Source organism: Notothenia rossii, assembly GCF_949606895.1.
Source record: "Notothenia rossii genome assembly, chromosome: 5".
Classification (NCBI taxonomy): Eukaryota; Metazoa; Chordata; class Actinopteri; order Perciformes; family Nototheniidae; genus Notothenia; species Notothenia rossii.
In genome coordinates, this window is record NC_136903.1 from 71,798,814 (window position 1) to 71,809,485 (window position 10,672).

Below are 10,672 nucleotides of genomic sequence, written 5' to 3' on the forward strand. Positions count from 1 at the left end.
AGGGTGTGTGGGTCGGTTTCCGTGCAATTGGGCTGGTTTAAATGAACTACTGAGTGTTTTGAAAGTCGTTATCTCTGGTGGCAGGAGGCTGCATCCCCTGACAGGCACTCGCAAATGAATATCAGATTAAAATCTACCATATCACCTCTTAGATATCTACATCTATGTGCTGTAGCTGGGTTGGGTCTGCAGTTCACCTATATCTAAACATGATATGGTGAGTCAATGTTCTGTACACCATTGCAACCCTACAATTATCTTGTTATTACCCAGAGGAGCAGTGGAATATGTTAGAATGCAAATGTCCAAATCTTTCAGACTACAAATCTATTTGACTTTTTGACCCTGCAGTTCCCATAAAATGAAGTTGGTGTTAATGTTATGTCTGAATAATCCACTGCGTAAATAGAGTTGGTCACTAACAATGAGCACTATCTAACTTGGATCCAAACATTCAAGTGTTCATTTACAAGAAAATGTCTTTCAAGGGATGAACACTTTCCGTAGTTTTTGTCAGATATGGTTGACAATGAAAGCGTCAGACAAATTAAAGGAAAAGGGTGAACTCTATTTTTTTTTTACAGATTACAAAACGGCTACGTGTTCTCTGCATCATGAGGTGGCTCCTATACGATATGCTAACCCTCGCCTAACCCAAACATAGTATTTAAACTAGTAAGGGAGACCAATTCCTGCCAAGGACAATCTCCTGTTGTGTATGCAAAAGGAAACTAAGGACACCGTTCTGGACATTATCCATAGTAGGTGTCACGGATTGTGAAACAAGCAGGACCCAAATGCAGATATAAACTGAAACTTCCTTTATTTCAAGGCTATGATATATATATATGTACAATGACAAACAGAACACTCACCGCAGAACTAGTCAGGGAACAAGACAAACCGACCAAGACAGACAGACAACCCAGAACTTAAATACACACAAGACTCAATCACACAACAAGACACAGGTGAGGAGGGAGGAGAAAACACAGGGGCCCAGGTGAAAATAATCAGACAATTAGACACACCAGGGAAACTAATGACAAGAGGAAAAACACAGGGGAAAGGACCAGACAATAACCCAAAGGAAAACATGACATGGAAAACAGCAAAAACACCCAAACCTACAAAACTATAAACGTGACATAACATGACAATCGTGACATAACCCCCCCCTCAAGGGACGGATTCCAGACGTCCCAAAAAAACAAAAGTCCAGCAGGGTGGTTGGAGGGGGTCTGGAGGACGGGTCTCGGGCGGACGGCCCGGGGGCAAGGCAGAGTTCAAAAAAGGGGAATTCGGGCGGACGGCCCGGGGGCAAGGCAGAGTTCAAAAAGGGGAATTCGGGCGGACGGCCCGGGGGCAAGGCAGAGTTCAAAAAGGGGAATTCGGGCGGACGGCCCGGGGGCAAGGCAGAGTCCATGGAGGGAATCTCGGGCGGACAGCCCAGGGGCAAGGCAGAGTCCGAGGAGGGGTGAAGACCAGACAGCTCCGGAGGCCGGTCAGGAGCCGGTGTTGGCAAGATCCCCCATGGAAGAGGACACAGGACCGGCAGGACCCCCGGCAGGAGAGCAGTTGGCGGAATCCCCAACGCGACAGGACATGGAGTTGGCAGGACCCCCAGCGGAAGAGTAGTTGGCGGGACCTCCAACGTGGCAAGACATGGAGTTGGCAGGACCCCCGGCAGAAGAGCAGTCTGCGGGACCTCCAACGGCTCAGGACATGGGGTTGGCAGGACCCCCGGCAGAAGAGTAGTCTGCAGGACCTCCAACGGCACAGGACATGGGGTTAGAAGGACCCTCGGCAGAAGAGCAGTCTGCGGGACCTCCAACTTGACAAGACATGGAGTTGGCAGGACCCCCGGCAGAAGAGTAGTCTGCGGGACCTCCAATGGCACAGGACATGGGGTTGGCAGGACCCTCGGCAGCGGGGCAGTCTGCGGGACCTCCAACGTGACAAGACATGGAGTTGGCAGGACCCCCGGCAGAAGAGTAGTCTGCGGGACCTCCAACGGCACAGGACATGGGGTTGGCAGGACCCCCGGCAGAAGAGTAGTCTGCGGGACCTCCAACGGCACAGGACATGGGGTTGGAAGGACCCTCGGCAGCGGGGTAGTCTGCGGGACCTCCAACGACACTTGAGTGGGTTGGTTCGCCAACAGAACCCGGGGAGCTGGCGTCGGAAGGACAGCCAACAGGAGACGAGGTGCTGGAGTCGGCCGGTATGCCGACAAGACACGGGGAGCTGGCGTCGGACGGACAGCCATCAGGACACGGGGAGCTGGCGTCGGACGGACAGCCATCAGGACACGGGGAGCTGGCGTCGGACGGACAGCCAACCGGAGACGAGGTGCTGGAGTCGGCCGGTATGCTGACAGGACATGGGGAGCTGGCGTCGGACGGACAGCCAACAGGAGACGAGGTGCTGGAGTTGGCCGGTACGCCGACAGGACTCGAGGAGCTGGCGTCGGCCGATGAGTCAGCAGGTGACGAGGAGCCGGAGTCGGGACCATGGTTACTGGAGCCCGCACTGAAGCCGGGAATATGGCTGTAAGGTACGGTTCTGGACCCGGAAACATGGCTGTAAGGTCCGGTTCTGGAGCCGGAAACATGGCTGTAAGGTCCGGTTCTGGAGCCGGAACCATGGCTGCTGGGCGCAGAGCGGAAGCCTGGACCCTGGCTGTGTAAGCCAGGTAATGGAGTATGGAGGTAAAGCTGCGTGCGCCGGTACTGGAGCACGGAGCCACGGCTGCTGGGACTGGCGCTGGAGCCGGAACCATGGCTGTTGGGCGCGGAACCCTGGCCTTGCGTCTCTTAGGAGTTTTTTGGAGGCTTCGTGGATCCCCAAACTCCAGACCAGACCCCAAGAAAGGGTCAGAAAATGAGGACTGGCTCTCAGGGCTACATGAAAAAAATCCTAAGCCACTCGGGCAACAAGCTCCAGAGCCAGGGCTTGCGAGCAACCTCCTGACGTGCCTCCTTCAATGCAGCCTCTCTACCCCGTCTAGATGAGGCGCCTTTCCACGTATAAAAAATATACTCCAGAGAATATCCAAGACGTTCCGCCTGTAGCTTCAAAAGGTCTGCTGCGTCCATTTTAAGGTCGGTTCGTACTGTCACAGTTTGTGAAACAAGCAGGACCCAAATGCAGATATAAACTGAAAATTCCTTTATTTCAAGGCTATGATATAAACAATGACAAAACAGAACACTCACCGCAGAACTAGTCAGGGAACAAGACGAACCGACCAAGACAGACAGACAACCCAGAACTTAAATACACACAAGACTCAATCACACAACAAGACACAGGTGAGGAGGGAGGAGAAAACACAGGGGCCCAGGTGAACATAATCAGACAATTAGACACACCAGGGAAACTAATGACAAGAGGAAAACACAGGGAAAAGGACCAGACAATAACCCAAAGGAAAACATGACATGGAAAACAGCAAAAACACCCAAACCTACAAAACTATAAACGTGACATAACATGAGAATCGTGACAGTAGGCTATGTCTTTCTTTATGCGCGCAGCTCTGTGAGGCTGCACTCAGTCACATTGGTGCTTTGAGCTAAAGCTAATGCTAGCTAGCCTAACGTAGCTGACATAATTTATGTTTCAGTGTGAGTCCTTGTGTCATTGACTTCTCTTTTGTGTGAGTCCACTTAAGTATCTGTTTGGGGTGCAAAAAAAACAAAGCATTTAATTTTCTTGCAAACACTTGTAATTACTTTCCTACCTTGTAATAATTATAAATAATAAGATAGTGATAATTAGTATGTCAAAGAAAAAAAGATTAGAACATTTAAACAGACAGATTTAATGTGAGGTGAACATTGTATGTATCATATATATATTTAACATAAATAACTATTACTTTATTTTTTTTAACTGCTTTGATCACCAATTCTAATTCAGGTTTAAGTGACATAACAGTTTTTGCTGTTGACCAAACAACTGTGTTGAAAGCAGACAGCAGAAATCTGGCATCTGTTTGTTCAAAATGTATATTATCACTTATAATTCATGACATTTACAATATTGCTTCACATCTGTTCCAGACTCGTGTGCGGTCTCGCTCTGTGTTTCCTGTGTCGCAGAGATTCAGAGCTTGGCGGTAGCAGCAGGTTGTTGGGACAGACATGAGCTCTAATTAATGTTCAGTGTGAGGTGGAGGGTTTCTGAGACATTTGCTCAGCAGGGATTTGGCTGCTACTTTTGATCCATGCGTAATGAACTGTACATTGTACTCTTATTTAGGCTCTCTTTCTGTCCATGCTAGATTTCATGCAACTTTCCTGTATGTTACTGTAACTACACACTGGTATAAATCTAGCACAATCAAAGCTATGAATAGGAATATGAAGATTTTTTTCATGCCTGTGTGTGGACGGGCCGTAATGCTTAAAGAATAATATCCATAACTGTGGTGTTTGAAGCTTTAAATAAGCCGTTCAGTATGTTTAAAATGTGTCAAACAGCCATATATCTATGGCAATATATATAATTACAAAGTACCAATACGGATATGAATTGATGTGATAAATCATTATTTACCGATGTGAGAGGGCTTACTTAACCTTGGAGTGCTGGCAGAATTAAAATGTGGATTTTCAGGGGGGAAAACCCACTCAGTATGCTCGACCATGCCGTGGAAGGAGAGAAAGACACAAGTGCACGAAAGGGGAGAAAAGGAGTGCTAGAGCTGAAGATGGAAATGCAAGTAAAAACAGCAGGAAAGGAAACAGGTGCAGAGCAAAGAACAACACAGAAAAAGACAGCGAATTGAGAGACAAGTGTTGTGCGGACAACGTGTGGAGAAGTAAGTCAGGACGAGATAAAGGGATGAGATGGAATCAGCAGCTGGGAGGTAAGGGATAGGTAGAGGAGGGATAGTGGAGGGGAGGGGAGAGAATGGGAGAGGGGGGGGGGGGGGTAGCTGTGGAGAGCACAAGACAGATGACAAATTGTGATTAATAGATGGGGTCCGGGGCAGCAGTGTGGAGCGCAACTCATTAATAGAGAGAATTAGAAAGGCTGTGCAACTCAATCTGCACACTGTCACTCGCAATCAAGGACCATAATCAGATCTGCACACAGACAGAGGTACATGTGCGAGAGAAGGGGGTTCCTGCACACACACACACAGATACACACACACACACAATGTTTTTTCTACTCTGAGAAATATCTACAGTAGAATTCAATCCTGGGGCCTAAACTATCCTGATCATTTAACCCTGACCAAATCCTTATCCTACTTCTGCTCTGAACCTGACACTGAACTCTACACTTGCACTTTTAAGAGGAGAGGATTCTCAAATGTTAAAAAATAATTGTGGAAATGTCCACAGAATAACATTTTAAACTAAGAATACTCTGTTGGATAATAATTATATATAAATAATATAACATAAAACATTAAAATGAATCTTGAGGTAGATCTTCCATAAACAAAAAGTCATCCAAACTTAATAAAAAACAATGTCAACACTGTCATAGTATATCTCCTGGAGCTTTAAATTACTCATTTTTTCTAGCCTTTATGATAGCAATTCCAACAAGGTTATAGAAAGTATAGTTTGGAAAGGACAGGACTTCATGTATTTGACTACTTGACTGCAGCAGAGGTTTCGCTAGCTGATTGTTTTCTAAATGGGTCCTCCCTGGTTTTAAATTCCTCAAAGAGATCAGACATTTGGCCACAGATTACTGAGCGGTGTATAAACCACTAGCACAGCAGTTCAAATGTATTCTTCTGTATGAGGTAGGCCAGTGTAAAGACTGAAGAACAGGGGTAATGTGCTCAGTCCTCTTGCTTCTCGTTAGGTCTCTGGCAGCAGAGTTCTGGTTGAGCTGAAGCTGTCTAACAGCCTTTTTTGAAACACCAGACAAGAGACCAATATAATAGTCCACCCTGCTGGGAAAAAAGGGAAGAATGAGTGTCTTTTAACATTACATTTTTGCTATTTGTGTGACAGGATAACTAATGAAATTATTGCATTCAAGCGACTGTTAGATCTCAGGTCTGAGTCCACTAAATCCACAACATTTCTAACTTGGGTTTTCATCTGTAATGATGTTCTCAATGTTTTTCATTCTTTCCTCTTTGTCGCAAATACAATGACTAATTGAATTAATGTAATTTCTTCATTTGATTAAAGGAATTTCAATTGCACCCAGATATTACCTTGCTCTTAGCATCGAGAGAGTAGGGGACTTTAGCAAATCGATTATAGAGCAAAGTGAATTATTCTTTAACCCACGAGGAAACTTGAACAGTGGACTACACCAGATAATACCTGACACTTTTGGCAAGTCTGTCAATAAGTTTTGTATGGGCCATAGTATCATCGATATTTTACCTCTATACGTTTGAATTAAAATGCCTTTTAACATCCGGGATATATGAGTCTCAAATGGGGCTCTCCTTAAAGTGAAAGGCTTGAACACCCTCTCCACTTGCTGTGGATAAATGTTTGTATTTCCCTTGTCAAGATAACAAAAAAGAACATTGCTTGCCACAAAGTCACATACCTTGTTAAGAGACACCATTTCTGATGGACAAGCTGCAGTGGGTCTTCATGGTAAGAGGAGCTATAACACTGTCACTTTACTTTCCTGATGGAGCACAGGGGTAATGACTTCCACATCCACAAGAGGTCCTTGTCAGGTAAACGTAAACATAGGTTGCAATTGAAGAAGCAACTTCTTGAGGAGACAGTCTTGACAACCCATGCAGAAAAATTGAAAATTAACTTTACACTGCACGTTGTCTCACACACACACTAAACCATCCCATGTTACTGTATACCATGTAATGCTGTGACCCCAACATTTCCATTACCTTCGCCACCTCTCCGTTCTGCGTCCTTGTCTGGCTCTCACTCTCTCCTTCGCGTTCGCTCTCTGACCTGTGAGATTGCAGGTCAGGTTAAGCCCTTTCCACAGCCACTTGCTTGGCTTGTATGTGTGCCCTGCCGTGTAGATAGCACCTCCACCTTGAATTAGCTGGTTAATACCATGGTAACCCCTCGGATCACATGCTGACTCTCCGCTCATGTCCTGATTGGTTTTGCTGATTGTTCTTAACAGTGTCCTGCTGGTGAATCACCTCTGTCCAGTCTTATCTATACCGTTGTGCCGCTGCCCTGAAAACCAGAGTGTATCAGCTGCAATAACTCATTCCAATACAAAACATCTGTTATAATGACCGTAAATCCACTAACAGAGTAGTCTATTTGCCTGCAGAGAGCTGAGGTCAAGCTGCCGTGTTGAAAAGATTCAGCAAGTCATACAACTCCAATCAGCTCCATGAATTCTGTTTTGTAACTGAAGGTAATTTCACCCTAAAGAATGTACATTTACGATAATGCATAATTGTGGTTCAATGATCACAACAATGCATCCACCTGTTATCATGCCACCAAGGTTTTATACATACATACATTTAAAAAGGTTTGGAAAAAGCTAACCCTTCAATTTCTTGCCAAAAGTGATGTCGCCAAAAACACCTTCACAAGAACAGCACAAATATAATAACAAGTCAAATTAAACAATACTTAGATTTCTGTGTGTGTTTCGGGTTCCTTGTATAGCCCTATATCAGTGCTTCGTAAATATATGTAAACACACACATTTCTATTTTCCAAGCAAATGCTGTCAATCGTTTACAAAATGTAATCATGTTAATTTGTGACTTAATTATAACATGATTTCTGAATTATCAGCATGAATTCCGACAATTTTCCGACATTAAGCTGAAGCATTGAAAAACCCTCTGTATAATGTGCGTTGCACGGCACATATATTTATTGTATTCTCTCTTCTGCTATCCTGTTGCAAGCACTATCTTTTCCCATATTGCTGACTATCCGCTATCTCTTGTGCAACTTCAAGAGACTGGTAGGGCTTCAGCAAAATGCCTTTCCTCTGTTTTCACCACACCTAAATAAAACGAGTGCAGTTACCATTTGTCATCGATTAAGTGTGCGGTTACTGTTAACTAATGTGAAGTCAGAGAAAAATATCTGGTTTGTGTCAATTTCACCACTTTATTAGCTTTACATGGTACATTAATTTGTGGCTTGAGTGCTGCAGCCGCAAACAAGCTACTATGTAATCCTAATGGCGAATTCCACACCGTGAGTTTGCATAAGTGCTTAAAGTTCTTGTTCTTGCCACAGACAAGCTCAGATTATTATTTGAAGTCTCTGACAACATTATGGAAAGGAGTCTGCAAAACCTTTCCCTTGATCCTGTCTATTTGTTATTGTGTCATGCGACTTGACTTGGAAGACAATGGTGGGAATTGTGAGAGTTTGTTGTGTTAGCAGTTTAATGTTATCTAAAAGATTTGTAATGTCATTGTTGAATATTTAGACATGCCATTTGAAAGATTTAGGATTGACACTTGGTTAGGCATCATCATAAGAGGACCCATCAGGCAAAAGGTACATATTTTCTGCATTGTATTTATGTTTCTAAAATGTTGTCAAACACAAACAAAAACTGAGTCATTTAGACACAAAAATACAGATGATAGGTTCTGCGTTGAAGGATACTAAAGTTATCATTTAAGTTGAGATTTAAGGCTTGACGCCAATAAATACAATTTACTGGATTCAATTTAAAGCTGCTCTTGTGATTTTAATGACAATTTATTACTCAGACATACCGAGTTTTACTAACCTGGGAAAAACCTTCTGTTATAAGCAGCTATTGTGTACTACAGCATTTGACTCAGTTTTTCTCCTGCTCTTGCTTATATATGGGGTTGAGCCAGTGGACCGTTGTGTTAACAACAGCAGCCATTTCCCATCAGACTTAACCCTGTAGCCCTCTGGTTTTCAGATCTGTTGTTGCTGTGAAGCCCTTACATGTATATCAATCAAATGTTCACAGCTCAGACACATGAAGGTCATAAAGGAGAAATCAGTGTAAGGGACAAGGAAGAAGATTTAACATGCTAATCATTTTGTCAAATTAAATTCTTCAAATCAAAAAGAAAATGTCCAACTGATTATTTCTGTAAACCTGAGCTTTACTTAAACATAGGAGAGGATGATATAGTACAGACAAGAACATGATATCATATATCAAGAGGAAACAGACATTATTGCTTCACAGCTGATATATTCATTGGCTTAGTTAATATTTCATAGGGCTCTAAAAACCTAATTCTCTTTAAATTGTCCTCCCTTCTTGGCAATAATAATTTAAATGCAGGGGGCCTCTGAGTGTGTCACCAGTGTGTCAGAGCTCAAATGTAAATTACATGTGTATGTGTGCACATATGTATGCATATAGCATCTCACACACATGCCATAAAGGGCGCATAAAGAAGCACGGCCAAGAATGCAGTGGATAAAAGCAGAGAGTAGCCTATACTGTTAAAAGCATATACTCACAAATATAGACTTTAACCTCTTTACCTGTTTTGCCAATTTTGTAAAAATGCAGAGACCACACAGTTTTCCACTTTCTGACAAGCAGTAGTTGTATTCTATCTCCAAATGCAAATGTGACCAGAGGCTTGGCTTCTGCCTCAGGGCTCAGTCGGCTGACAGTATGCATTCTGGGGAGTGATCTATTGATCCATATTCAATATTTGCTACACTCTCCTGAAGTTGGGAGATGAATAAATGAGAAGCAGAACTGACAGTTCATACAACTACGCTGCCTAAATGCCTGTGTATATGCCACCTGACATATATTTCTTGATCAAATTTAAACAAATTAAACTGCATTTCAAACTACATATGTTTTGGATGTCAGGTGTGTGTTACTGATACAGTCCTTACCCTAACCCTGAAAGAAAGCTCTGCTCTTTCAGGCATAAGCACTCCCAGAAATAATTACATAAGAAAAACACACCATTGTTTGAGGATTCATTCATTTGTAAATGCTATAAAGTCTGAGAGAGAGAGAAAAGATAAGAAAGAGACCAGAAGGATATGGAGGGGAGGGGCATGTCAGTAGCGATGCATCTCCTCTAACGAGTTCTGAAAGCTACAGAAACACAGACATTGACAACAACCCTGAGAACACCCCTCTCCTCCTTTCACCTTATCCTTTTCACTTCAACATCCTGCGTGTTGCGCGTCAGTCTCACATCTGCAGCCCACATCGACTTACTACACGTCTCTTCACACCTGCCGTTCAGCCTAAAAGCACCACAAGAAGCTACATCTTACTCATGTGTACTTGAAAACCTTTAATGGCCAAGCAAGACTAAAATACATTTCTACAAGGTGTTCTCATTAAGCCTCATGAAGAAATGCTAAGGCAATCCCAACATACATTTTATAAGTAAACTAGAGATTTTACACAATAAAAAACATTAATTGCTATTACAGTTTGCAGGTGTTATGTCAAACACACACAGTCAATTATAAATATTATCGTCATGTCAGTTTTTAGTTTTATGTCTAACTGTGGTGCAAATACATATTTTAAGTGAAAACGACAAACTTTGATTAAACTATTAAACAGATGTAGTCATTTGAATTTTTGAAAAGGTCACATGCAGGATGGGAGGATGTGTGCGTGCGTGCGTGCGTGCGTGCGTGCGTGTGTGTGTGTGTGTGTGTGTGTGTGTGTGTGTGTGTGTGTGTGTGTGTGTGTGTGTGTGTGTGTGTGTGTGTGTGTGTTACGGAGGGAGGGA